The sequence below is a fragment of the Hyperolius riggenbachi genome, chromosome 11 (genome assembly GCF_040937935.1).
Source record: "Hyperolius riggenbachi isolate aHypRig1 chromosome 11, aHypRig1.pri, whole genome shotgun sequence".
NCBI lineage: Eukaryota > Metazoa > Chordata > Amphibia > Anura > Hyperoliidae > Hyperolius > Hyperolius riggenbachi.
Genome location: NC_090656.1, coordinates 163243380 through 163251383, shown reverse-complemented (window position 1 = coordinate 163251383; position 8004 = coordinate 163243380).

The following is an 8004-nucleotide window of genomic DNA, read 5'->3' as shown; positions in this document are numbered from 1 at the left end:
GCACACAATGCAGCTAGTTTACTATCAGTACAGGCACAGAGTAACGGCTTATACTGTACATACTGGAGGCAGCAGAGATCAGCACACACTGCAGCTATCAGTACAGGCACATAGTAACAGCCTAGACTGTAATGGGACATGGAGGATGGGGCTCAGGCACAGACACACACAATGGGGCACAGACATTCACACATACATACATACATACATACATAATGGGGCACACACACACACACACACACACACACACACACACACACACACACACACACACACACACACACACACACACACACACACACACACACACACACACACACACACACACACACACACACACACACACACACACACACACACACACACACACACCAAGCCTGGCAGAGTAAACAGTACATTACTACCTCCTCCCTGGTCTGGAGTCTGCAGTCTGCCACGCACCGGGTTATCTAGCTGCCGCCTCCGCGTCTGCATCCTGCCTGTGTCCGGTGGCTCTGGCAGTTCTCCTCCTAACTCTCTGCAGCAGAGGCTTCTTCTTAGACTTAGTCCCTCTTGGTGGCATGGCATTCGGAGGATCAGCGAGGGTCAGCGGGCACCGGGCGGGCAATTCAAAACTGGCTCCTCCGAGATGGCTCCACTACACGTGCAGGGGGCGGAGCTACTCACGCTCTCTCCAGCCCCCTGCCTATTCATTCAATCTCGCGCCCCCTGCCTGGTGCTTCTGATTGGGCAGGGGGCGGATGGACATGGGGACCAGCAGTGCTTCTAAGCAGCGAGCACCGCCCACAACATGGCGGCCGCCGTATTGTGTAAACGGCGGCCGCGCAAAGTAAAAACATTCGTGGCACTCCCGTTGGGCACCCCAGAGCAGTCATTAGGGGCACCCCAAAGCCATATCCGTGGCACGTGCCACCGATATGTGATATATGAGACTGGCACTTAAGACAGATTGCTAGGCTGATGGCAGGCCGAGCTTGTTAGGCAGGGTTAATCTTAAGTCACTGTATGCAGTATACAGTATGTATATTTGCTCACTGTAATATTAACAGTGAGCACAAGTCCTGCATACAGCCGACTTGCAGATTCTACTGGAGATTTTACTTCCAAAGACATCTGCCTGCCATCAGCCCAGTATAGTCTGCTGCAAATCCTATCATACAGATAGCTTTTTTGTAGCTTTTAAGATTTTTCACCCCTTCTTGATACCTCCTTTGCTCCACCTACTGCACCTAATCTAATTATTGAAATTCAGGAGCCACTGCATTTCCTACCCCTGGCTTATATGCGAGTCAATCATTTTTTCCTGATTTCTGGGGGAAATGTTGGGGGGTTGGCTTATATGTTAGTTGGCTTATATACCAGTATATACAGTATGTACATTGAGTTCAATCAGAAAGTATGGTACAGTACAGGATCTTCTCAAAAAATTAGCATATTGTGATAAAGTTCATTATTTTCTGTAATGTACTGATAAACATTAGACTTTCATATATTTTATATTCAAATACACACAACTGAAGTAGTTCAAGCCTTTTATTGTTTTAATATTGATGATTTTGGCATACAGCTCATAAAAACCCAAAATTCCTATCTCAAAAAATTAGCATATTTCATCCGACCAATAAAAGAAAAGTGTTTTTAAAACAAAAAAAGTAAACCTTCAAATAATTATGTTCAGCTATGCACTCAATACTTGGTTGGGAATCCTTATGCAGAAATGACTGCTTCAATGCGGTGTGGCATGGAGGCAATCAGCCTGTGGCACTGCTCAGGTGTTATGGAGGGCCAAGATGCTTCGATAGCGGCCTTAAGCTCATCCAGAGTGTTGGGTCTTGTGTCTTTCAACTTTCTCTTCACAATATCCCAAAGATTCTCTATGGGGTTCAGGTCAAGAGAGTTGGCAGGCCAATTGAGCACAGTAATACCATGGTCAGTAAACCATTTACCAATGGTTTTGGCACTTTGAGCAGGTGCCAGGTCGTGCTGAAAAATGAAATCTTCATCTCCATAAAGCTTTTCAGCAGATGGATGCATGAAGTGCTCCAAAATCTACTGATAGCTAGCATCATTGACCCTGCCCTTGATAAAACACAGTGGACCAACACCAGCAGCTGACATGGCACCCCAGACCATCACTGACTGTGGGTACTTGACACTGGACTTCAGGCATTTTGGCATTTCCCTCTCCCCAGTCTTTCTCCAGACTCTGGCACCTTGATTTCCGAATGACATGCAAATGTTGCTTTCATCCAAAAAAAGTACTTTGGACCACTGAGCAACAGTCCAGTGCTGCTTCTCTGTAGCCCAGGTCAGGCGCTTCTGCCGCTGTTTCTGGTTCAAAAGTGGGTTCATGCTTCCATCTGCTGAAAAGCTTTATGGAGATGAAGATTTCATTTTTCAGCACGACCTGGCACCTGCTCAAAGTGCCAAAACCATCCTAGGCCTCCATAACACCTGAACAGTGCCACAGGCTGATTGCCTCCATGCCACGTCGCATTGAAGCAGTCATTTCTGCAAAAGGATTCCCAACCAAGTATTGAGTGAATAGCTGAACATAATTATTTGAAGGTTGACTTTTTTTGCTGTAAAAACACTTTTCTTTTATTGGTCGGATGAAATATGCTAATTTTTTGAGATAGGAATTTGGGGTTTTCATGAGCTGTATGCCAAAATCATCAATATTAAAGCAATAAAAGGCTTGAACTACTTCAGTTGTGTGTATTTGAATCTAAAATATATGAAAGTCTAATGTTTATCAGTATATTACAGAAAATAATGAACTTTATCACAATATGCTAATTTTTTGTGAAGATCCTGTACTAGCCTGCACCATTACATATCTCAACTGATCCAGAGTAAGGGGAAAAAACCTTGGACCAAGTAGCCTTAAAAGGGAAAAAAGTTTCTTCCTGACACCAGATGGCAATCAGATAAAAACATTGGTCAATACCTCTGGGAATTGCCTAATAATTATGGCCATGGGTGTCTTTCAACACAAGGAAAGCATCTAAGCCCCATTTAAACACAGACAGAAATAAAATTTGCCATAACTTCTTCTTGTAGTAACAAACTTCAGATTTGTATCACTCATACTGTAAAGAAACCTTTCCTAAATAGATAGAACAATGTTTTTCTTCCATGCACAGATCATGTCCCCTAGTCTTTTGCACAAACCTAGGGACAACAATCCCAACTGCCAAGCTATTATATTGCCTTTTTATGTATTTATACATGTTAATTAGACCTCCTCTAGGGGTCTTCTCCCCAGACTAAATAAACCCTGTTTATCCAACCTTTCCTGGAAAGTGAGAACTTCCATCCCTGTGATCAATTTGTTGCTCATATCTGTGCCCGCTCTATAACTCCATTGTCCCTCTTGTAATGTGGTGCCCAGAACTGTATTACATATTCCAGATACAGCATTGCAAGAGAGCTAAACAGAAGCAATATTATGCTAGCATAGCATCCTTGGTTTTATTTTCCCTTTTCATGTAACCCAAAATGGTATTTTTAATTTTTTTTTAGTTGCAGCTACTTGGTATTGAATATGATTATTCAACTTGTTGTCAACCAGCACACGGGCACACAGAGCTGCTTTATATAATTCTGAACACATTTTACTCACAGTATTTAGAGCCAGTGAAGATGTTTTATGTATGCTGGATCTGCTGGACACAATCCTCCACAGTAATGCCCACAGTGAACACTGTTCTATGTAAATGTGATATTTTCTTCTCATAAGATATGAAAATATGAAGAAAAGCCTTTGTATTGCTATTTGTTAGTAATTACTGGAAATATATGTGGTATTTAGAATTTTCGTTAACGTTGATAGTTGTCTTTTAAGTATGAAAAAGGCACTATTCAAGAATCACTGGCAACCTATGATAGGCGGAGTTGTCCCCAAAATTGCAACTAAATAATATACTGTACAATAGAGGTGTAATAGATAGCGGAGATGCTGCCGTGGCGGTGAGCAGCATGGCGGCTGTCTCCGCGTCGCAGCCGGTGGCCTCCGCCGCGCAGTTACATGTTGGAGTTTTGCCTGGTCCCTCAGTTGCACATAGACTGAGGGCTACGCGCGCGCCAGGCGACAGGACCTTTATGCAAGTAGAAGGGGAGTCAGCTGATCAGCTGGTCAGCTGACTCCAGCAGTGCTCCGGATTGGCTTAGTGACTGGGGCGGCGCTGTGGAGCGCTCTTAGTATATATAGGACCTGCCTGTCAGTTGCTCTTCGTCTGCTGTTGCAAATGCTACGTGTTAGCACTCAGACCTTAGTCAGATCCCAAAGTGTGCTAGAACCAGCAGGAGCTGGGGATCCACACTTAGCCAGAATCTGTTGATAGCTTAAAGTACTAATTGAATTGTATTATTTGTTATGACCCTCTGCTAGCCTCGACTACTCTTCTGCCTACTGATTCTGTGCCTATGCCTATCTGATCTTGTTGCCGACTCAGCTTGAACCTTACTCTGATTCAGTCTTCTGTCTTTGTACCGTATCTGTCCGTGTGTTGCCGAATCTGCTTGTCTGACTCTCCTGCCCTCACCAGTAAGCTTAGTTCTGGTGGGGGATTCTCAGTATAGTAATCACCTGCTCCTCAGGTTGATAGCTGCAGTACAGTCTTAATCACCTGCTCCTCAGGTTGATAGCTGCAGTACAGTCTTAATCACCTGCTCCTCAGGTTTAAAGCTGCAGTACAGTCTTAATCACCTGCTCCTCGGGTTGATAGCCGCAGTACAGTCTTAATTACCTGCTGCTCAGGTTGATAGCTGCAGTACAGTCTTAACCACCTGCTCCTCAGGTTGATAGCTGCAGTACAGTCTGATTCACCCGCTCCTCGGGTGATAAGTACCTTCTGTTCTACTGTGCATCACCCGCTCCTCGGGTGAACCGATCACTAATTCATCTGCGTCTCCAGCCTGCTGGAGTACTGATTCCAGTGTTCTATAGAGATACCTCCCTCTACCAGCTCCTCTGGGAAAGTGGGTATCTCTATCTATATTTACTGTTGCACCAAACACTTATCTTACACCTGGTTGTCCTGTGTCTTGCTATACTCACATTATTGGTGATTCTGCAGATCACCACATAATCAGGTATAGCATCTGTATTGTTGGTGATACTGCAGATCACCAATAATCAGAAAATCTGTCCTTGCTGACACCAATCGTTACAAGAGGATGAAAACAGTGTAAACATCTTTATTAGTATAACTGAGACAAGACAATTTTGCCCTGTACACTCACGGAAAGGGGCCCCAAATCTCCAATGTTAAAATTCATAAAAGACCTTTCTGCTAGACAGAGCTCCATCACAAAATGCAAATGAAATCTAGGACTAGTAATGTAGCCAAACTCAAATTTTTGGTTTGTGAACGCTAATTTGCCACAAATGTTTGTGAACTGGCAATTTGCGGCGGGCTCTATAGGCTTAAATGGCAGCCGAACAGCTTTACTGACTTTAGTAGTTAATAGCAAAGCCCACTTACATGCTAGAAACAACATTTGCAGGGTATGTGAAGGAGGACAGTGGGTACAAGAGAAAAAACATTTTTTTTTCGAAATTCACCCATAGGTGCTCTAGGTGCCAGTAAGGGTGGGGGTTACAGGTGTGGAGGTGGGGAGCACAGCGGGAGCCAGTGGTGGAGTGTTGGGAGGACATCGCTTTTAGTTATACTTAGTATAGCTGAGAGCTGCGGTGGGGACATCGTGTGGAGGCAATCTTCAATCAAGCTCGCAAGTTAGAGGATATTGGCGTGGGATCGTTTCCGAGGATATTGGCTTGGGAACATTTTTTAAAGGTACAGGTAACTATTTATGGCTAATCCTCTAAAATAAAACCCCTGTGTCCATGTGTCACGCTGTCCCTGTGTAGCTGGGTCCGTGTTTTGTGCTACTGCGCATGTGCGCAGCACAGACCCAGCCTCACAGAGAGACAGGAGGACAGGGACAGGGCCAGGGAGCCGGGCGGGCGTGTGAGCGGGCGGACGGGTGTGCGGCAGATGTGCGCGCGGTGGTAGTACATGCGGCGGGCAGCAGGGAGAAACACAGACCCTAGAGCCCATTTTTAAAGGGACTCAGAGCTCATCTAAAAAATAAAAGTTGTACTCACCCGGGGCTTTTTCCAGCCCAGTGCTGGTTGGGAGGTCCCACGACGGCGTCCTGGCTCCTCTCCTACTCCCCGCTCCGGAATGGCTGACCGGCCGCAGCCCGGGCGACACTCAGCCGAGTGTCGGACTGCTTCTTCCGCGTATGAAGCGGCTGATGTCACACGCCGGCCGCCTCGCGTCATCACGGCGGCCGGCATGAAGGTACTGCGCATGCAAGATTAAAGCATTCATGCACGGTACTGCCACGCCGGCCACCGTGATGACGCGAGGCGGCCGCCGTGTGACGTCAGCCACGTCATACGCGGAAGGAGCAGCCCGACACTCGGCCGAGTGTCGCCCGGGCTGCGGTCGGTCAGCCATTCCGGAGCGGGGAGTAGGAGAGGAGCCAGGATGCCGTCGTGGGACCTCCCGACCAGCACTGGGCTGGAAAAAACCCCGGGTGAGTACAACTTTTATTTTTTAGATGAGCTCGGAGTCCCTTTAAATGAGCTTGGGTCTGCTAGTTAAGAATATTAAATTACTTTTTTTGTGGTTGTGTTTTTATTTAGGTTAACTCTTGTGGAAAATTGGTAAGGGATGCTATGTACCCCTATACTCTTTTCTACCAGGAAGAGGGCAGGCATCTGGGGGTCCCCTTCTTAAAGGAGCAAAAGAGGTGTAGAAGAGCCCCTTGTCCATGGATTGGACAAAGGGCTCTGGGGGAGAGGGAGAGGCTTGGGGCTCTGCATTTTGGCTACCCCAGCCTGCCATGGGGACAAGGTGTTATATATATATATATATATACACGCATTTATATACATGTTAATACGTGCTACTTTTTTCCACTAACTTTAACATAGATTTTCTCAAACATTTTTTGAAAATGTTGTTCCTATTGTTCCTAATGCCCTACCTGCAAATCTGGTGTCTCTAGCACGTAAGGGGCTTTGCTACTTACCGCTAAAGTCGGCGGCCATTGACTTTAATTTAAAATGCAAATACAACCATTTTTTATTCAAACAAATTTGCTTTCAACGCGAACCGCAAACAGCCCAAGTTTATCAGGAACTGTCCACCGGCGAACTGTTCAGGCCATCTCTATTTAGGAGTGTAGAACCAGTCCAGATAGCACACTGTCACACTCATCACACCAACACATACATGCTGTGCATACAGTCACACAGGCCATACAGATATCTAGGTTAAATCAGAGCGCATCATTGGCCATCTTGCCATAGCATAATGGATTAGAAATAATCCCATCACATGCAGATCTCCAGGTCTAGAAGGCAAGGGAACGATAGGGCTGTTCAGTCCATGAGTGCATCCAGAAATACCGGCAATAGTCCTCACGTCCCCACAGAGTGGCTTATTTCCAAACAACCACTCATGCCTCAGATTGTAGTGCAGGGGAAAACCTACTGTCAGAATGGATTAAAATGGCTGCAACCAGGTAGTGCTCCCTCTGCGGCCAGAGTGCAGAATAGCAGTTGGTCTGATTGGTTGTTAAAGTCTTTAAAGAGAACCTGAAGTGGTTCGGGGAGCGAGGGGGGATGGGACACAGAGGCATGTTCCCTGCCTCATGACATGCCTCTGTGTCCCCCCACTGCTGCTTTCTGCCCCCCCACCACGCTATAGCCCCCCCACTGCCGTTCTAAAGCCCCCCCCCCCGCCGTACTACAGCCCCCCCAATGTTTGTCGCTATCTTGGAGGGTAATGGAAGGAGAGGAATTCCCAGGTCAAACATCCACTAGGCAGGCTTTTCAGAGCTGCCATTGGGCAGCTCTCTCTCCCTGGCCATGCCCTCTGCCTCTCCCCTGATTCCCTGCGCACTGGGAGAGAGGGATCTCTCTCCTTCCATCGTCATGACTAAGAGGTCTAGCAAGTGAAAATGGGCCCTAGCAGGTCTCAGGAG